At 48.6% G+C, this 21,524-nt stretch overlaps 1 protein-coding gene and 1 pseudogene across 1 annotated transcript in view; both read right to left on the bottom strand.

Moving 5' to 3' along the window:
• COG6 (component of oligomeric golgi complex 6) overlaps window positions 1-21,524 on the bottom strand; it is a 472,069-nt gene that overhangs the window by 110,468 nt on the left and 340,077 nt on the right. The gene's annotated exons all lie outside the window — the stretch shown is intronic.
• On the bottom strand, window positions 18,631-18,712 carry LOC146802180 (U2 spliceosomal RNA; annotated as a pseudogene).

The raw sequence follows: 21,524 nt of genomic DNA, 5'->3' as shown, positions 1-21,524 counted from the left end.
TCTAGAAGGTCGGTATGTGATGGTTAATGATGCAAGGCTCGGTGAAGAGAACTCTGGGGCTCTATACACTGAACCCCTACCATCCCCCCATGTGAAATGAAAAAAGCTGGCGAGTGTTCTGAAAAGAACATGGCCAAAGAAACATTAGACATATAATAAGGAATTCTTGTCTGAGGCATACTCAAGTCCCCAAGTACATTGGCATAGCCAATAGGTCTCGCCTTTGGGACCTTATAAGTGTTTAGCCATGATGCAACGGTTGATGTTGTTGCACCAAGGATATTGTGCTGCATAACTAAATACTTATAAGGTCCCAAAAGCGAGACCCATTGGCTATACCAATGCTTGTTTTTAAAGCGAGTGTAAGTGAGAATATGCGGTGGTAAATGACCGTCTGAATGTTTTTTAATAACCATTAAGTTACAAGTTCATGGTTGTCCCCACCAGGCTCACTGTCCACTATGACAACCCTGGGGAACACCCACTTTCAAGCCCTGTTACTATACGCATTTCTCCGGTCTACCTAGCGGATTATCTACATGAATCAAGGCATCTCATATTGTAAATATCTACAGATGCTAATTTTGCAAACCAGGATCTGTAATTTATTACCACTGATGAAACTTTAATCTGACCTATCATCTATGTGCGCAAAAGTGATTGTGATCTGGATATCACCGTCTAAAAGGGTTCACCTGCGTTTGACAAAAGTGCAAGCACATTTGAAAAAAAATACAGTGAAAATGCGATTTTCCTAAAATCTTTTTATCCAACATTAGGTGGTGCAGAGTAAGCATCCAAGGCGAAGAATTTCTTAAATGCGAGACATAATCCAAGAATCTGGCAGCTGCAAAACGACAATTGGATACACTGAAATGTCTCCTTTAAGTAACCTGCATTTCAGATTTCCGAGACAGATTTCTGCTTAAACATTTACCCTTTTAAACACCCTACAGGCGTTCTAGCTATCTGTGCAGCTTGGGCGCCAGAGAAAGCGAAATGTCATCACTTATTTAAGTGGGTGAATTTTGTTACTGGTTTCCTAGGTTATTACAAAAAAAAAAAAAAACTAAAGACAGACGATTCCTTTTTATGCAGAGAAAATTTCAGATACTTCAAACTGCTCGCATATGTTTCACATTAAACATTCCACTTTCGATGTTTTTGTGATGTATCTTTTTTAATCGGAGATACCATAATTGCATATATAATTACCACGTTCAGGAAACCTATACTTTCATCTTGCTGGAAGGCATCCAGCTCTGAAACTGCTTCCAATTATGCCTCGATTCTCCCTTAGTGTGCTGAAGATGCCCGCCAAATGAAGACTACACAAGTAAAGTGCCTTCATGAGTCATTCGCCAAACAGTGATCGTGAGTCTGTGCTTTACAATTAGGGCTCTTGGTTTTATGGTGTCTTTTTTTTCCCATTTCTGTCTGTATTTATCCATATTTATATTTTGCTAATTTTATCTGTTTTCTTCCATATTTATTTTGAGTTTTGTGAAAAAATAAAGCTGAAACTAGTATGTTTCCACATTTATCTAACGGATAAATGTACACTTTTACTTGAAGTCTTGACAGGTTTCAATGATATAGACACCGACAGATGATATATCATAGCACTTACATGAACACATGCTCATTTTAATAACAACCTTGTGCATATCTACTGATTTTTAAGCCTCATGACTAAAATGTCTTCCTTTTTAGGTCAAGCCTATAGCGGAAGCGTGCATGCGCTGCTTGCTTTGCAAGGCATGCAGTAATGGAGTATGGAGTGGAAGCTCAGTGGAAGCTCCGCCCACGCTCCGTCCATGGTTTTAAGTGGCTTCTGTCATTGTATTTCGTAAATGCTGCCGTCTGATTGATTATGAGGCTTGTTAGTCCCTCCTTATTATGGCCATGTCGTCATTTGTACACTGCCATGGCTTCTGGCCCCTTTAGTTCGGTGCTTACAGGGTACTGTTATTTTTGGTGTTGTAAGCACTATTTTCTTTATTGAGTTTGTTCTACTTCGGGCAGGACAGCGTGCTTTGTTTATATTCAGCGCTTCACTCTCGAAGCTGCCGGGACAATCATGACCTATTGTTGTTTTTATTGCTTGTTTTACCTGGGTGCCACCAATTACAGCATGTGGTGTAATGTAATGGCATAAAGGTGCATTTGTCACCCCGAGTGGGAAGGGTATGCTCAGACGTGAGTCCCGTGCTCTCCATGCCACTGGAATCAAGCTATCCTGGCTGACGAGGGCTGAAAGCCCGAAACCGGTCCTAGGATGCTTGTTTCCAGTCCAGGGAGGAACTGGCTTGGCAGTTCGGGCTGGACTGTTCCCATGGGGCACAGGGTCAAGACTGATTTGCATATGGCTGGGTTCAAACTGGAATGGCATGGTGAGCAAAAAAACGATGGATTTAGGCCCAGATCTCTGTACTGGGGTGAATGTATGACATTGTTCTGCATTCTGTCCATCAATTGTTGTTTTTGCATTTGTCACCCCGAGTGGGAAGGGTATGCTCAGACTTGAGTCCCGTGCTCTCCATGCCACTGGAATCAAGCTATCCTGGCTGACGAGGGCTGAAAGCCCGAAACCGGTCCTAGGATGCTTGTTTCCAGTCCAGGGAGGACCTGGCTTGGCAGTTCGGGCTGGACTGTTCCCATGGGGCACAGGGTCAAGACTGATTTGCATATGGCTGGGTTCAAACTGGAATGGCATGGTGAGCAAAAAAACGATGGATTTAGGCCCAGATCTCTGTACTGGGGTGAATGTATGACATTGTTCTGCATTCTGTCCATCAATTGTTGTTTTTGCATTTGTCACCCCGAGTGGGAAGGGTATGCTCAGACGTGAGTCCCGTGCTCTCCATGCCACTGGAATCAAGCTATCCTGACTGACGAGGGCTGAAAGCCCGAAACCGGTCCTAGGATGCTTGTTTCCAGTCCAGGGAGGACCTGGCTTGGCAGTTCGGGCTGGACTGTTCCCATGGGGCACAGGGTCAAGACTGATTTGCATATGGCTGGGTTCAAACTGGAATGGCATGGTGAGCAAAAAAACGATGGATTTAGGCCCAGATCTCTGTACTGGGGTGAATGTATGACATTGTTCTGCATTCTGTCCATCAATTGTTGTTTTTGCATTTGTCACCCCGAGTGGGAAGGGTATGCTCAGACGTGAGTCCCGTGCTCTCCATGCCACTGGAATCAAGCTATCCTGGCTGACGAGGGCTGAAAGCCCGAAACCGGTCCTAGGATGCTTGTTTCCAGTCCAGGGAGGACCTGGCTTGGCAGTTTGGGCTGGACTGTTCCCATGGGGCACAGGGTCAAGACTGATTTGCATATGGCTGGGTTCAAACTGGAATGGCATGGTGAGCAAAAAAACGATGGATTTAGGCCCAGATCTCTGTACTGGGGTGAATGTATGACATTGTTCTGCATTCTGTCCATCAATTGTTGTTTTTGCATTTGTCACCCCGAGTGGGAAGGGTATGCTCAGACGTGAGTCCCGTGCTCTCCATGCCACTGGAATCAAGCTATCCTGGCTGACGAGGGCTGAAAGCCTGAAACCGGTCCTAGGATGCTTGTTTCCAGTCCAGGGAGGACCTGGCTTGGCAGTTCGGGCTGGACTGTTCCCATGGGGCACAGGGTCAAGACTGATTTGCATATGGCTGGGTTCAAACTGGAATGGCATGGTGAGCAAAAAAACGATGGATTTAGGCCCAGATCTCTGTACTGGGGTGAATGTATGACATTGTTCTGCATTCTGTCCATCAATTGTTATTTTTGCATTTGTCACCCCGAGTGGGAAGGGTATGCTCAGACGTGAGTCCCGTGCTCTCCATGCCACTGGAATCAAGCTATCCTGGCTGACGAGGGCTGAAAGCCCGAAACCGGTCCTAGGATGCTTGTTTCCAGTCCAGGGAGGACCTGGCTTGGCAGTTTGGGCTGGACTGTTCCCATGGGGCACAGGGTCAAGACTGATTTGCATATGGCTGGGTTCAAACTGGAATGGCATGGTGAGCAAAAAAACGATGGATTTAGGCCCAGATCTCTGTACTGGGGTGAATGTATGACATTGTTCTGCATTCTGTCCATCAATTGTTGTTTTTGCATTTGTCACCCCGAGTGGGAAGGGTATGCTCAGACGTGAGTCCCGTGCTCTCCATGCCACTGGAATCAAGCTATCCTGGCTGACGAGGGCTGAAAGCCTGAAACCGGTCCTAGGATGCTTGTTTCCAGTCCAGGGAGGACCTGGCTTGGCAGTTCGGGCTGGACTGTTCCCATGGGGCACAGGGTCAAGACTGATTTGCATATGGCTGGGTTCAAACTGGAATGGCATGGTGAGCAAAAAAACGATGGATTTAGGCCCAGATCTCTGTACTGGGGTGAATGTATGACATTGTTCTGCATTCTGTCCATCAATTGTTATTTTTGCATTTGTCACCCCGAGTGGGAAGGGTATGCTCAGACGTGAGTCCCGTGCTCTCCATGCCACTGGAATCAAGCTATCCTGGCTGACGAGGGCTGAAAGCCCGAAACCGGTCCTAGGATGCTTGTTTCCAGTCCAGGGAGGACCTGGCTTGGCAGTTCGGGCTGGACTGTTCCCATGGGGCACAGGGTCAAGACTGATTTGCATATGGCTGGGTTCAAACTGGAATGGCATGGTGAGCAAAAAAACGATGGATTTAGGCCCAGATCTCTGTACTGGGGTGAATGTATGACATTGTTCTGCATTCTGTCCATCAATTGTTGTTTTTGCATAAAGGTGCCAGTGGGTCATAAATGCTCACCCAATCCTTGGCCTCTCTGCAGAGTGTGTAGATTTATGGTCCCTTGCGTGTCAATTGCAAGTGCCATTTTATGTGAAAGTGTGAAGTTAGTATGCACAGTTGTTGAAATGATGGTAGCATAAAAGGAATCAAAAATGCTGTGTTTACCGGGGAGAGTGCGTGTGTGAGAGGGAGGACATGATGATGGGGAAGTGACGCAAGTAAGAAGCAGTACAAAGTGGAACTACAGTGATGACTTGGAAGGAGATGATGTGGGAGAGCTGCACATAGAAGATTTCAGAAAGATGTGTTGGGGGAAGGGTGGGAGAGAATAAGAGAGTGAGACACCGCGGAGAACAGTCTTGTAAAGAACAGCACCAGAATGATTGTGTGATTAACATAAAACCCACCTAAGGTGGCTCGCCTTGTGAAGAATAAAGCTCACAGAAGGCGGCACACTTTGTGAAGCACTGCATTTTAGTTCACGTTTGAAGCCGCACCCCCACTCACAATAGAAGAATATGTGTGCAAAGGCCCTGCACTATACAGTGGTTAGAGCATGCCACAGGGGAATGGCACCCTGGGAAGGGCAGATTGAGGAGTGTCCAGCTGAAAAATGCCCACAGATCATGGTTCTCTATTAAAACATTGCAACAAGATTAAATATCCTCTTTAACCGAAAAACCAACGCTTTTAGAGAGTAGCTGATTTCTTATGTCTTTGTAAACACTTTCGGGACGGTGCTCCAGTCACCCCTCGGGTTTCCAGCCGCGGTCTGGAGGTGGTGATGACCTGACCACTCCGACCACCGGAGGTTTCAGCACCTCTCAGATGCGGTCTAGATGTTAGAAGGGGATGCTGCTCAGCAGGTTCATGCGCATGCTGCCCATATGTCTACGGATGAAAGACAAATAAAACCCAAGCTGGGACTACCCTATCTTACTCAATGAGTAGCACTGAGTAGGATTACAGTAACGTCTGCTACAAGCTCGTCAAGGGTTCGGAGTGGTGAGAATTCTAGTTTAATCATGGGTTACCTGCTTGGTAGCATTGTATGTTCTTGGACAAATTAATCCACGTCCTTGTGGCAAAGTTTCCTCTTTTACGGATTCATGTGAGTTTGAGCTACTGGCATTGTAAATGACAATGGGGCATATGCATCAAGCTAACCAAAAGCGATTCCTTAATAGCGAAAAATAAGGAATCGTTATTAAGGAATCGCTTTTGTGTATGCATCAACAGATTCGGTAATTATTAGCGATTCCTTAAAAATCGCTATTTTTACCGATTATACAATAGCGGGGCATGCAAACTCCGATTAGCTATTAGCGAGTTCGGTAATTCCGAATTAGCAAATAGCGAATTCGGTATTAGCGAAATCGCAAATGACCGCGTCGCACCGGGAACGTGCAGATGACATCACCAACCAGGAAATACAGCAGCCCCACCCTCATTGCATCGACAGAGGAGCAAACAGGAGCACTGACTGCAGACTGCCTGTGCAGACTGAAGCCACACAGACTGTTCCATCTGCAAACAAACACCATCCATGGAGAAGGAAGCCCCATCCAGCGCTGAGGCAGCGCGCAAGCGCAAGTTCTCCGACAGGGAGCTGGAGCACCTAATCGAGGGAGTCTCGAGCAAGCACGATCGCCTCTTCGGCAAGCTGTCCCTCAAGGTGCCTGAGGCGGAGAAGCGCCGCATATGGCTGCGCATCCGCGAGAGGGTGAATGCAGTTGGTGTGACGCCCCGCAGCATCGACGACCTAAAAAAAAGGTGGTACGACCTGCGGAAGCGCACGAAGGAGAGGATAGCAGAGAGGCTCTGGGACGCTAGCAGAACGGGAGGCATCCCTTCCACGGTCCAGGCTAACACTGCCCTGGAGGAGCTGGTGGAAGGTACAATTGAGCGGGAAGCCGTCGTGGGAGTGACCCAGATGGACACGTCCGGCGCAGCCACATGTGCCCAAGGTAAGATGCATGCCTGTTGCCATACCCAGCATAGCGTAAATCCCATTCCAGGCCCCCAGCAGGATCTGAGTGTGCATGCAGCTTTGCAACACACAGCTTTACTCCTAACACTAGTGCATCATGGGAGTTGTAGTCTACTCAGGCAAGTGTGCATGTACAGGGGTAAATGCAATAACCATTCACCAGATCAGTAGAAGCTGGGTATAGACAGTATGTTTAGTGGATCACAGAGGGAGATGTATGTGTGCAACACTACGTAGGTCACTATCCCACTAACCATGCACTGTTTCACACACAGATGCATCACCTGGGGATTCAGATGACAGCGGCCAGCTGGTAATCTCCGAAACACCGGTTGATTCAGACCTTGAGACAGCGCAGGATGCCCTCACATCACCTACACCTGCCACCCCACCAGCACCACCAGCACCAGCAACAACAGCACCAGCAACAACAGCACCAGCAACACCAGCACCACCAGCACCAGCCACACAAGCTGCTGCCACGACAGCCACCAAAGCGCCGCGGCGCAGGTCCCAGGTTGCGCCCTTGGTGGTGATGGAAACACCCACCACACAAACGGGACACGGTCAGCGCGCCATCACACCACCTGATGCACCACCTGTCCGCGCCAGGCTAACACAGCGGCGCAGGTCTCGCCAACGTTCGGTCTCCTCAGGCAACCTTGATCTCCAACACACTCCTGGCATTGAGGAGAGGATGCTGTCTGTCCAGCGCGTGCAGGGCCGCCACATGGCAACCATCAGCACCAACATCGGGCACCTTGTTCGTGAAATGCGAGCCATGACTGCCGCAGTAACGGCCATGGGCACGGCGGTCAGGGACATGAGCACTGTGGTGGCAGAGGGCAATGCTCACCTCAGGGAAGATGTACAGGAGCTCACCAGTGCCATGAGGGAGGGCCATGAGTGCCAGAAGAGGAGGCACCGACAGCAATTGTTGCGTTCCGCTGCCGCTACTAAGGCTATCACGCGCCACAGTAACAGTACCGCAGTGTTGGCACGCCGCACTGTGTCCTTGCAGGTCGACCTTGGGCACTTCTGCGGGGATCTGGCAAAGGCACTGGGGCAGTTGACCACTGCTGTGGAACACATCCAGAGCAGCACATGCAGTGCTGCAGCTTTGGGGGGGGATGACGCTAGTGAGGCTGCCTCGAGTGTGAGCAGTGTGTCTGTGGCAGAGGGCAGCACCAGGCGCCGCAGTTCGCGGGCATCCACGGGGACAAGCCGTGGTGAGGCTTTGGAGACACCTGAGCGGAGGCTTGGGGTACGTGGGAAGCGCCAGTAGACAGTTGGACATGCATACAGGACCATGGTGGGGCAACCATGGACATCCACTTACTGAGTGTGCACAGGCGTGACTTTAAGGCACCTTTTATTTTATTTAATGCAATTGGAGCATGATTTACATAGCTAGTTTTGTTGCACAAACATCAGTGCTACTGTGCATTAAACAGTTGCACCCCAAACTAACTTGTAATGTCTCATTCTCACATGTTTCAAAAATGATTTTGCATGATGTATGTCCGCCTCCTATGGCCCTCTGCTGTGTTAGGGACGTGTGCCTGTCGTTGTTGGGCGGGTGGTTGGTCATCCCGGTGGTCGTCATCCCTGTCCAACTCTATGGGTATCCCCCTTCTGGTCGCAATGTTGTGCAGCATTGCACATACAACAATTATCCGGCAGCATGTTTCAGGTTTGTATAGCAAGGCGCCGCCAGTCTTGTGTAGGATTCTGAAGCGACTCTTCAGAATCCCAAATGTCCTCTCTATGACATTCCTAGTGCTGATGTGTGCAGCGTTGTAGCGATGTTCCTGCGGGGTTGCTGGATTGATGTATGGGGTGAGTATGTATTCACGCAGGGCGTAAGCATTGTCACCTAGAAGATAGAAGCATAGACTTAGCATTGGTGATGTACATACATGTGTGGTGTTGGTGTGGGGAAGTGTATTTTTACGTACCTAGCAGGAGTCCCTCTCCAAATTCTCCGTTGATTAGTCGCCTGTGCATTCCACTGTGGCGGAAGATGTAGGAGTCGTGTGTGCTCCCTGGGAATTGTGCCACTAGGTCCGTTATGATGTTATTGGCATCGCACACAACCTGCACGTTGATTGAGTGGTATGACTTGCGGTTCCGGAAAATGTACTCATTTGCTGCGGGTGGACATATGGGGATATGCGTGCAGTCGATGCATCCAATCACATGTGGGGATTGTGCCACCTGGTAGAATGCCTGTTTGGTGCGGTCCAACTGCTGTGGGGTTGTGGGGAAGCTGATGTGGGTGTGTAGCATTGTCAGCATGGCATCGAGGAATTTCTTGAAGAAGCGTGACAGTGCGCTTTGCGATACCCCTCCGGCCACCGCAATTACCCCCTGGAAACTCCCTGAGGCCAGTAGGTGCAGGCTGCATAGGACCTGAACGTGTGCAGGGATTGCATTGGTCCGGTGTGTCTGGTGCTGCAGTAATGGTTCCAGGTCTGCAATCAGGCGCATGATCATTGCACGATTGAGGCGATACTTCTCGTACACCTCGTCCTCATTCTGCCCGAGCAAGGTTATGCGCAGTCTGAAAACTCGCTCCTGGACCCTTCTCCTGCGCTGTCCTTCTGCATTGATACGCATCCTCCTTGCAAGCACGTAGAGGGCAGCCATTTTGTGGGAGCCAACAGGGTCTCCTGGGCCACATTTAAGGGTTTTGTGATTGCCTCAATCATTTGCACATGTTGAAATTGTTTTTTTGCATTTGCTTTTTTTTTTTTTAACTTTACCTCCAGGTTTTGATTCCCCTTATTTAGCTCTTGCAAAATAGCGATTTTCGTTATTAGCGACTGTTGTTGCATTGGGGTGCGATTCGTTATTTGCTATTGGCACTTTCCGGGAGCTAATAGTGATTTCGGTAACTGCTAAAGCGGTATTTAGCGATTCGGTAATTTTGCATTTTGGTTATTAGCGATTCGGTATTTTGGCGGATTTATTTTAGCGATTCGTTATTTGCTCACGTTTTGGGTTCATGCATTTGAAGTGGGTATTTTTTAATCGGTAACGGGCGGTTTTTGCGATTCGGTGTTTTACCGACTGGATTTTGGCTTGATGCATGAGGCTGAATGTCTTTTATTTATGTTTTGGGTTTTAAAACGTAAATAAAAGGCATGCCAATACTAATAGCTTGTGACAGCTTGTTGTGTGTGTGTGTGGTTGTGTGTGTGGTTATGTGTGTGTGGTTGTGTGTGTGTGTGTGTGTGGTTGTGTGTGTGGTTGTGTGTGTGTGTGGTTGTGTGTGCGTGTGGTTGTGGGTGTGTGTGGTTGTGGGTGTGGGTGTGTGTGTGGTTGTGGGTGTGGTTGTGTGTGTGGTTGTGTGTGTGGTTGTGTGTGTTGTTGTGCGTGTGGTTGTGGGGTTGTGCGTGTGGTTGGGGTTGTGCGTGTGGTTGGGGTTGTGCGTGTGGTTGTGGTTGTGGTTGTGCGTGTGGTTGTGGTTGTGCGTGTGGTTGTGGTTGTGTGTGTGGTTGTGGTTGTGTGTGTGGTTGTGTGTGTGTGATTGTGTGTGTGGGTGTGTGTGTGGTGGTGGTGGTTGTGTGTGTGGGTGTGGTTGTGTGGTTGTGGGTGTGGTTGGGTGTGGTTGTGGGTGTGGTTGTGGGTGTGGTTGTGTGGGTGGTTGTTTGTGTGGTTGTGTGTGTGTGTGGTTCTGTGTGTTTGTGTTTGTGTGTGGTAGTGTGTGTGGTTGTGTGTGTGGTTGGGTGTGGTGGTGTGTGTGTGGTTGTGTGGTTGTGCATGTGGTTGTGTGTGTGTGGTTGTGTGTGTGGTTGTGTGTGTGTGGTTGTGTGGGTGTGCTTGTGTGTGTGTATGTGTGTGGTTGTGTGTGTGTGGTTGTTTGTGGTTGTGTGTGTGTGGTTGTGTGTGTGGTTGTGTGTGTGACAGTATTACTAAAAGCATCTCAAAATGGTTATGTGTGTGTGGTTGTGTGTGTGTGTGTGTGTGTGTGTGTGAGAGGTTGTGTGTGTGTGGGTGTGTGTGGTTGTGGGTGTGGTTGTGTGTGTGTGGTTGTGGGTGTGGTTGTGTGTGTGGTTGTGTGTGTTGTGCGTGTGGTTGTGGGGTTGTGCGTGTGGTTGTTGTGTTGTGCGTGTGGTTGGGGTTGTGCGTGTGGTTGGGGTTGTGCATGTGGTTGGGGTTGTGCATGTGGTTGGGGTTGTGCATGTGGTTGGGGTTGTGCGTGTGGTTGGGGTTGTGCGTGTGGTTGGGGTTGGGGTTGTGTGTGTGGTTGTGTGTGTGGGTGTGTGGTGGTGGTGGTTGTGTGTGTGGTTGTGTGTGTGGGTGTGGTTGTGGGTGTGGTTGGGTGTGGTTGTGGGTGTGGTTGTGGGTGTGGTTGTGGGTGTGGTTGTGTGGGTGGTTGTTTGTGTGGTTGTGTGTGTGTGGTTCTGTGTGTTTGTGTTTGTGTGGTAGTGTGTGTGGTAGTGTGTGTGGTTGTGTGTGTGGTTGTGTGTGTGGTTGTGTGTGTGGTTGTGTGTGTGGTTGGGTGTGGTGGTGTGTCTGTGGTTGTGTGGTTGTGCATGTGGTTGTGTGTGGTTGTGTGTGTGTGGTTGTGTGTGTGTGGTTGTGTGTGTGGTTGTGTGTGTGTGGTTGTGTGTGTGTGGTTGTGTGGGTGTGCTTGTGTGGGTGTGCTTGTGTGTGGTTGTGTGTGTGGTTGTTTGTGGTTGTGTGTGTGTGGTTGTGTGTGTGGTTGTTTGTGTGACAGTATTACTAAAAGCATCTCAAAATAAAGGAACACAAACATCGAGTTTGTGGAAAGAGAAAGCTGATTTCTTATGTCTTTGTAAACACTTTCGGGACGGCGCTCCAGTCACCCCTCGGGTTTCCAGCCGCGGTCTGGAGGTGGTGATGACCTGACCACTCCGACCACCGGAGGTTTCAGCACCTCTCAGATGCGGTCTAGATGTTAGAAGGGGATGCTGCTCAGCAGGTTCATGCGCATGCTGCCCATATGTCTACGGATGAAAGACAAATCAAACCCAAGCTGGGACTACCCTATCTTAATCAATGAGTAGCACTGAGTAGGATTACAGTAACGTCTGCTACAAGCTCGTCAAGGGTTCGGAGTGGTGAGAATTCTAGTTTAATCATGGGTTACCTGCTTGGTAGCATTGTATGTTCTTGGACAAATTAATCCACGTCCTTGTGGCAAAGTTTCCTCTTTTAAGGATTCATGTGAGTTTGAGCTACTGGCATTGTAAATGACAATGTCTTTTATTTATGTTTTGGGTTTTAAAACGTAAATAAAAGGCATTTCCAATACTAATAGCTTGTCACAGCTTGTTGTGTGTGTGTGTGGTTGTGGTTGTGTGTGTGGTTATGTGTGTGTGTGTGTGTGTGGTTGTGTGTGGTTATGGGTGTGGTTGTGTGTGTGGTTGTGGGTGTGGTTGTGTGTGTGGTTGTGGGGTTGTGTGTGTGGTTGTGGGGTTGTGTGTGTGTGTGGTTGTGGGGTTGTGCGTGTGGTTGTGGGGTTGTGCGTGTGGTTGGGGGTGTGGTTGTGGTTGTGGTTGTGTGTGGTTGTGTGTGTGTGATTGTGTGTGTGATTGTGAGTGTGGTTGTGTGTGGTGGTGGTGGTTGTGTGTGTGGTTGTGTGTGTGGGTGTGGTTGTGGGTGTGGTTGGGTGTGGGTGTGGTTGTGTGGGTGGTTGTGTGTGGTTGTGTGTGTGGTTGTGGGTGTGGTTGTGTGGTTGTGCATGTGGTTGTGTGTGTGTGTGGTTGTGGGTGTGGTTGTGTGTGTGGTTGTGTGTGGGTTGTGCGTGTGGTTGTGGGGTTGTGTGTGTGGTTGTGGGGTTGTGCGTGTGGTTGAGGGGTTGTGCGTGTGGTTGGGGTTGTGTGTGTGGTTGTGGCTGTGTGTGTGGTTGTGGCTGTGTGTGTGGTTGTGGTTGTGTGTGTGGTTGTGTGTGTGTGATTGTGTGTGTGGTTGTGTGTGGTGGTTGTGTGTGTGGTTGTGTGTGTGGGTGTGGTTGTGTGGTTGTGGGTGTGGTTGGGTGTGGTTGTGGGTGTGGTTGTGTGGGTGGTTGTTTGTGTGGTTGTGTGTGTGAGTGGTTCTGTGTGTTTGTGTGTGGTAGTGTGTGTGGTTGTGTGTGGTTGTGTGTGGTTGTGTGTGTGTGGTTGTGGGTGTGGTTGTGCATGTGGTTGTGTGTGTGGTTGTGTGTGTGTGGTTGTGTGGGTGTGCTTGTGTGTGTGTATGTGTGTGGTTGTGTGTGTGGTTGTTTGTGGTTGTGTGTGTGTGGTTGTGTGTGTGGTTGTGGTTGTGTGTGTGACAGTATTACTAAAAGCATCTCAAAATAAAGGAACACAAACATCGAGTTTGTGGAAAGAGAAAGCTGATTTCTTATGTCTTTGTAAACACTTTCGGGACGGCGCTCCAGTCACCCCTTGGGTTTCCAGCCGCGGTCTGGAGGTGGTGATGAACTGACCACTCCGACCACCGGAGGTTTCAGCACCTCTCAGATGCAGTCTAGATGTTAGAAGGGGATGCTGCTCAGCAGGTTCATGCGCATGCTGCCCATATGTCTACGGATGAAAGACAAATCAAACCCAAGCTGGGACTACCCTATCTTACTCAATGAGTAGCACTGAGTAGGATTACAGTAACGTCTGCTACAAGCTCGTCAAGGGTTCGGAGTGGTGAGAATTCTAGTTTAATCATGGGTTACCTGCTTGGTAGCATTGTATGTTCTCGGACAAATTAATCCACGTCCTTGTGGCAAAGTTTCCTCTTTTACGGATTCATGTGAGTTTGAGCTACTGGCATTGTAAATGACAATGTCTTTTATTTATGTTTTGGGTTTTAAAACGTAAATAAAAGGTATTGCCAATACTAATAGCTTGTCACAGCTTGTTGTGTGTGTGTGTGGTTGTGGTTGTGTGTGTGGTTGTGTGTGTGGTTATGTGTGTGTGTGGTTATGCGTGTGTGTGTGTGGTTGTGGGTGTGGTTGTGTGTGTGTGGTTGTGGTTGTGGGTGTGTGTGTGTGTGGTTGTGTGTGTGGTTGTGCGTGTGGTTGTGGGGTTGTGGTTGGGGTTGTGCGTGTGGTTGTGGTTGTGTGTGTGGTTGTGGTTGTGTGTGTGGTTGTGTGTGGGTGATTGTGTGTGTGGTTGTGTGTGTGGTTGTGTGTGTGGGTGTGTGTGGTGGTTGTGTGTGTGGTTGTGTGTGTGGGTGTGGTTGTGTGGTTGTGGGTGTGGTTGGGTGTGGTTGTGGGTGTGGTTGTGTGGGTGGTTGTTTGTGTGGTTGTGTGTGTGTGGTTCTGTGTGTTTGTGTGTGTGGTTGTGTGTGGTTGTGTGTGGTTGTGTGTGGTTGTGTGTGTGTGGTTGTGGGTGTGGTTGTGCATGTGGTTGTGTGTGTGGTTGTGTGTGTGTGGTTGTGTGTGTGGTTGTGTGTGTGTGGTTGTGTGGGTGTGCTTGTGTGTGTGTACGTAAGTGGTTGTGTGTGTGGTTGTGTGTGTGGTTGTTTGTGGTTGTGTGTGTGTGGTTGTGTGTGTGGTTGTGGTTGTGTGTGTGACAGTACTACTAAAAGCATCTCAAAATAAAGGAACACAAACATCGAGTTTGTGGAAAGAGAAAGCTGATTTCTTATGTCTTTGTAAACACTTTCGGGACGGCGCTCCAGTCACCCCTCGGGTTTCCAGCCGTGGTCTGGAGGTGGTGATGACCTGACCACTCCGACCACCGGAGGTTTCAGCACCTCTCAGATGCGGTCTAGATGTTAAAAGGGGATGCTGCTCAGCAGGTTCATGCGCATGCTGCCCATATGTCTGCAGATGAAAGACAAATCAAACCCAAGCTGGGACTACCCTATCTTACTCAATGAGTAGCACTGAGTAGGATTACAGTAACGTCTGCTACAAGCTCGTCAAGGGTTCGGAGTGGTGAGAATTCTAGTTTAATCATGGGTTACCTGCTTGGTAGCATTGTATGTTCTTGGAATAATTAATCCACGTCCTTGTGGCAAAGTTTCCTCTTTTACGGATTCATGTGAGTTTGAGCTACTGGAATTGTAAATGACAATGTCTTTTATTTATGTTTTGGGTTTTAAAACGTAAATAAAAGGCATTTCCAATACTAATAGCTTGTCACAGCTTGTTGTGTGTGGTTGTGGTTGTGTGTGTGGTTATGTGTGTGTGTGTGTGTGTGTGTGTGGTTGTGTGTGTGTGTGTGGTGTGTGTGTGGTTGTGTGTGTGTGTGTGTGTGTGGTTGTGTGTGTGGTTGTGTGTGTGGCTGTTTGTGGTTGTGTGTGTGTGGTTGTGGTTGTGCGTGTGGTTGTGGGGTTGTGCGTGTGGTTGGGGTTGTGCATGTGGTTGTGGTTGTGTGTGTCGTTGTGGTTGTGTGTGTCGTTGTGGTTGTGTGTGTATGATTGTGTGTGTGGTGGTGGTGGCTGTGTGTGTGGTTGTGTGTGTGGTTGTGTGTGTGGCTGTTTGTGGTTGTTTGTGGTTGTGTGTGTGTGGTTGTGGTTGTGCGTGTGGTTGGGGGGTTGTGCGTGTGGTTGGGGTTGTGCGTGTGGTTGTGTGTGTGGTTGTGGTTGTGTGTGTGATTGTGTGTGTGGTGGTGGTGGTTGTGTGTGTGGTTGTGTGTGTTGGTGTGGTTGTGTGTGTGTGTGGTTGTGTGTGTGTGTGGTTGTGGGTGTGGGTGTGGTTGTGTGGGTGGTTGTTTGTGTGGTTGTGTGTGTGTGTGGTTCTGTGTGTTTGTGTTTGTGTGTGGGGTTGTGTGTGGTTGTGAGTGTGGTTGTGTGTGGTTGTGTGTGTGTGGTTGTGGGTGTGGTTGTGCATGTGTGTGTGTGTGGTTGTGGGTGTGCTTGTGTGTGTGTATGTGTGTGGTTGTGTGTGTGGTTGTTTGTGGTAGTGTGTGTGTGGTTGTGGTTGTGTGTGTGGTTGTGTGTGTGACAGTATTACTAAAAGCATCTCAAAATAAAGGAACACAAACATCGAGTTTGTGGAAAGAGAAAGCACTTTGTAAGTCAAACGGGCGCAGCAAAGCATTAACACAACAACAAAACAAAGAAGATCACTTAGCGAAGACTAGGTGCTGATAATGGATACACACAGCCCATCATCTTAAGAGTTCGATTGCAGCCAATGTGAACTCAAACCTGCCCCCTCCTTGTGGGTTGCACCCCATATTTCATGAGTTGTAACTGCTGCACCCACCATAGCGCTTTGAGATCTAAAGCGCTACATAGGTCTAATCGATTAACCAGTCGCCAACATGCTGTGCTTTTAAAGAGAATGTGCCAACATTTTCCAGCTTCCTCATCATGTCCTCATGACAGCGCCAACGAAAGGACTCCCTGAATGGTGCAACGGACATGAAGCAGCCGCTGCGATCAGAAATAAACACTGAGAATGTTGTCCAGTTTCACAGTAGTATTTCCTTAATGTTCTTTAAGTCCCAAAACAGTAATAATAAAAGCATCTCAAAATATAGGAACACAAACAGAGTTTGTGGAAAGAGAAAGCACATTGTAAGTCAAACGGGCGCAGCAAAGCATTAACACAACATGTTCTTTGATGTTTGATGTTCTTTGAACGAGAACATCAAAGGGGCACTGCGAAAGTGATCGCGGGCACTTAATGTGCATGACTAGGTTTGCCAGCCTCCGCTCCTAAGCGTGCGCCTGCGCACATGCACTGTAGCTCTAGGCTGGCCATGGTAGCATTTTTTGAGCCCTCACAAAAAGTCTCGCCAGACCAGCGCATGCGCTGGGTCAGGCGAGACCTAAAAATGGAAAACAGGAAGCCTTATTTACACTTCACTGTGACTGTCATGTAGATCCGAAGAGTCGTAGATGAAGACTGTTTCTTGAAAATAAACTAGTTCAGTATGAGAGCCCTTCTTATGGTCTACCAGAGAGAAATAATGCACACTCCTTCCCCCTTTCTTCAACAAACCCATTTCTGAGCTTGGCAATTTGCAACAGGTCTTATGATCTCCAGATAAGGCCTTTGAATTATCTCTCAGAAAGAGTGCTGGGCTGTCTGTATTGGTAGACTCATTTTTGGATTTCACATTATGTACGTTTGTATCTATTTGTCTACGTCAGGGGTCTCCAGCCTATTCTATAACGAGAGCTACTTCTGATTAATGAAATAACCACATCAGCCTTCTGGCACCACGGAAATAACATCAGCAAAAACTCTCTGTGAAAACAATAATTATCACCCAACAATCGGCATAAAGCGTATTTTGGAAATTCACTAATTTTGTTCCTGGAAACACACGCATTTTCCCAGCAAATACAAGATTTTAATCCAGGGTAAACAAACGGTGAGTCTACCTCACATACCAATGTGTTACTACTTCATGACAGGGATGGCCATGATAGCAACGATGATGGCCACCATCATGCAAGACATAGACGTTATAAAGTTAAGGATGCTCAAAATGTACTAGTGATGGCTAGCCATTGTGAAAGGGCCATTGGTGTGCCAGGAAAGGACAGTATCATGCCAGGGATGGCCACAAGCTGGCACAAAAATGCCAGGGATGGCCACAAGCTGGCACGAAATGCACACAATATCAGGGGTGTCCCCTCATTAAGCCAGTGGTGGCCACCATTCTGCTAGAGGGGCACTGACTAGACCACAAATGTATACAATATTCCAGGACTGGCAATGGTTAGTCTAGGATCACTATTATGCGACAGCTGTCCAACATAATACCAAGGATGTCCACAATATGTCAAGGATAGTAATTATTTCATGGATGACCCCATTATGCCAAGTTGGCCATTCCTGTTCCAGGAGTGGTCATGGTTAGGCCATGGATCCCTGCACTGCCAAACATAGTCATGATTATACCAGGGGTGCTTTATGCGAGGACTGGAACACAAAATGCTTATAATGGCCACAATATTTCAAGAATTGCCATCAATAAGCCAACAGTGGTAATCAGTATGTCAGGCACATTCACTACTATGCTTGATGAGTCATCAATTGGACAACAGATGTTCAAGATATCTTATACATGGCCACTACTATGCTGGGGTACAATTCGGCCAAGAATGGCCAGCATTTGTCAAGTAGCATAATCAACTTGATTGAACCTCTATTTAAGTAAAAAGTGTTCAACTTTATGCCAGGAATGGCCGGAGATGACCTTTGTCATAGATTGTCTCTGCATGTAAGTGGGGCACCAGATGTCAATTGAAATCCTAGATGCTAGGGATTGCCAGCAGGAAGGAACAATGTCTGCCTGGCACAGGGAGCATGACACAAACTCACATATACAGGCATCTGCACACATATATGCACACTCCATGCCTACTATGCCACATCACGGGAGGTAATTACTTGTCTCTTCTCCCACTCTGGCAAGTGCTGAGCCCCCTACTGTTCATCTACTCCAGTATTTAAGCTCGGACACATCGCTCCTACACCCTCAATTCTGAGGGAAGCCACTGTCACTAACCTTTGCATTCCTCTTTCTGGGTCCAGTGCACATGGATATACAGACAGATACGCATGCAAAAAATCCCTCTTTCTCTCTTTCTCTCTCTCTCTCTCTCTCTATACCTCCCTGCCTCCCTCCATACAGGCTTCATTCACACCAAATCACCTTGAGGAATTGTTTTTTTTTTGCTTTTCAAGCACTGCATGTCATGCTGTGTGTATATAAATATATCCATCTGTTTGAGTCACTGCTTTATATATATATATATACACTGAAAAAAACATAGGTTTCAGGGACATTATAGTTAGAAATTAGCATTTAAAAAACCTTAGAAATTCAGTAAAAAAACCACAGGTTTCAGAGACGTTATAGTTAGTTGGACATTTCACTCGTACAAAACCAGAGAAATTCAGCCGTTATAGTTAGTTCAGCTAACTATAACTCGCACCCCCACAATGCACTGCTGATGACGTCACATATTATATCATTCATTAAACTGATAAGAACAGATACTACACTTGATCTTAGCCAAAAGGCCGAGAAGCGATACATATTACATCATTCATGACATGGTCAGTGACATCACTGATGACACTCCCCACTGCCCCCAGCGAATATTTAAGAAAAGCCCCGGGAGTGGTGGTCCCCGGGGCTTGGGGGGGGGTTTAGAAGCCCCCCACACATTAATAAAAAAGATGCCCCGGGAAGGTGGCGGTCCCCCGGGCTGCGGGAGGGCCTCGTGCCCTCCTGCATATTATTAACATAGTCCCGGGGAGGTGGCGGTCTCCAGGGCTGCAGGGTCCCCCGCAGGCCTCTGCAATTATAAATTATATATTGCGCAATGCCCCCGGGACCTGGCCCACCCGGAGGCCTCATTTAAATGAAGCACGGGAGCCCGCGCTTCATTTTTTTAAATAAGTTCGGCGGGATTCGCGACCCCAGCGTGAATTCCGCCGAAATTATTTTAAAGAAATGCTTTTTTTGGCCCTAGGGGTCCTTGTGGGACCCCCCTGAGCAGGCCTACGGGGTCAGGGGGTTTCTACCCTGCTCCCTTTTATTGTTTTTTAACGTTTTTTCTACTGTTTTCTTGTGACTCGGTTCTACCGAGTCACAAGATGGCTGCCAACACTTCCTGGTTTGGAGTGTTGGCAGCCAATCACAGTGAAGCTCGTGGTCAGGAGGGTTCGCGGATCCACCGCTGCCCTAGATATCGAAACTTTTATTTTTTTAATTTCTCAGCAACTACTGAACGGATTTACACCATTTAAAAAAATGTCGCTTTCTGAACCAAGCACTACTTTTTTGCCAAATTTGGTGTAATTACGTTCAGCAGTTCGAGCTGTAGCCCTGGCTAAAGTTTCCTATGAAAATTGATTATCCACCTTTTATTTTTTGAATTTCTCAGCAACTACTGAACGATCTACACCATTTAACAACAAGCATTTATAATGCAATGGTCTCGGCATTGTTAAAGTTAGAGCTATTGGCATTGCTCATGACATTATTTTTGTTTTGAAAGATTTAAAGAAACGGCATTGTTATTTACAATGTCCATAGCTTAATCACTCTCAAATGCGAGACATATTGCATTTGCACCCACACACAGAGCCACACACACAAAGCCACCCACACACACAGAGCAACTCACATACCCACCTACACACACACACAGTTACCCACACAGAGAAAGCCACCACGCATAGAGCCACCTACAAAAAAAGCCACCCACACGGAGCCTCCCACACGCACACAGAGCCACCCACACACACACACAGCCATCTGCGCTCCCGCTTGTGAGTGTAATGTCCCATGTGCTTGTGCTGGCGTCACTAGGATAAGCTAGTCCCCATTGTTTGGTTTGCTGCGCGCGTTAATGACAGCTTGGCGGCCGCTCTTATCACCAAAAAAATGTCCCCGTATATTGGAGCTTCACTCGGGCTCTAAAACAAATATGCCCCCGTCGTTGGAGCCTCTCGGGGGCTCGAGAACACTGCCCCCGATGTTGGAGTCCCGCTCGGGGGACTCAATGCGGACAGGAACCACCCCGAGCCCTCTCCTTACCGGGACTTCGCCTCGGGGGACCCAGCTCCTCTGGAGGCGGCAACGCTCCGACGCTTCGGGGGCTGCGGGGCTCTCTCCTCACTGAGAGCCCCGCTCCGGCTTCCTTAGTTTCGTGGGTCACGGCGTCTCCCGGGGCACACGCAGGAGCGCGGGGTAGGCTCCCGCCTGCTTCCTGCTTAAACCACGCCCACGTCCTTGCCTCCCTTCCGGCGCTGACTGTGTCCCACACAGGGCGCCTGACTTTCGGTTTCGTGGGGGCCGCGGCGGTGATTTTGATGACGGTGCTGCGGGGTGGGCACCCGCTTACAAATAAAATAATTAAATAAGCGGGGTGGGCACCCGCCAACGAGCGCCACAATGCGGGGTGGGCACCCGCTTCAATCAATCAATCAATCAGTGACACTTGTAAAGCGCGCTACATACCCGTAGGGTCTCAAGGCGCTGGGGGGGGGGGAGGGGGGGGGGGTGCCGCTACTGCTCGAACAGCCAGGTCTTCAGCTTCTTCCTGAAGGAGAGGTGGTCTTGGGTCAGGCGCAGGTCGGTAGGGAGGGAGTTCCAGGTCTTGGCGGCCAGGTAGGAGAAGGACCTTCCTCCTGTAGTCGCTCTTCGGATGCGGGGGACGGCGGCGAGGGCGTGGTTGGCTGATCGGAGGTGGCGTTTGGGAGCGTGGAAGTTGACTCGGCTGTTGAGGTAGCTCGGGCCTTGGTCGTGTAGGGCTTTGTGTGCGTGGGTGAGGAGGCGGAAGGTGATTCTTCAAATCTCGGCAACAAGCGGGGGAATCCCTACACCGGGGATTCCCTGACACAGATGATTGCAGCTTCGGGCTGCTGTCAGAAATCGCCAGGCTGCTTCTTATCGGCGCAAATAACTAGCGCGCTCACCAGGACACAAATGTATGTCGCTCCCCAGGCTCTGCAGCACCCAGTTCCAGGGAGAAAGGGGAAAGCTCTCCTCAGCTAGGCACAGTCCAGGGAAAGTCTTTGCGCACCACCGCCTTTCTCCGAGGTCAAGCAGAAATGCCTCGGAGAAACGCAGTGGCGTTTTCGGATTCGGGAGCGTGTTTTTCTTTCTCTCCTCTTGCCATTGGCTGGAATGTTTACATTCCAGAGGAGAGAAAGAATCGAAAAAACACACCCCCGAATCCGAAAAAGACGGGGCTTGTTTGGAGAGACAATGCTCTTCTCCAATGGCTGACCAGTATTTCAGAGGCCAGCCAATGGAGAAGAGGTAAAAAGAAAGGGGCGGGACCTAAAAAGGACTCTATGTGAACCAAGGGCTACCTTTTTGCCAAATTTTGTG

This window comes from Triturus cristatus, chromosome 8 (assembly GCF_964204655.1).
Source record: "Triturus cristatus chromosome 8, aTriCri1.1, whole genome shotgun sequence".
Classification (NCBI taxonomy): Eukaryota; Metazoa; Chordata; class Amphibia; order Caudata; family Salamandridae; genus Triturus; species Triturus cristatus.
The sequence above is the reverse complement of the archived record's forward strand: the minus strand, read 5'-3'. Positions and strand labels throughout refer to the sequence as shown.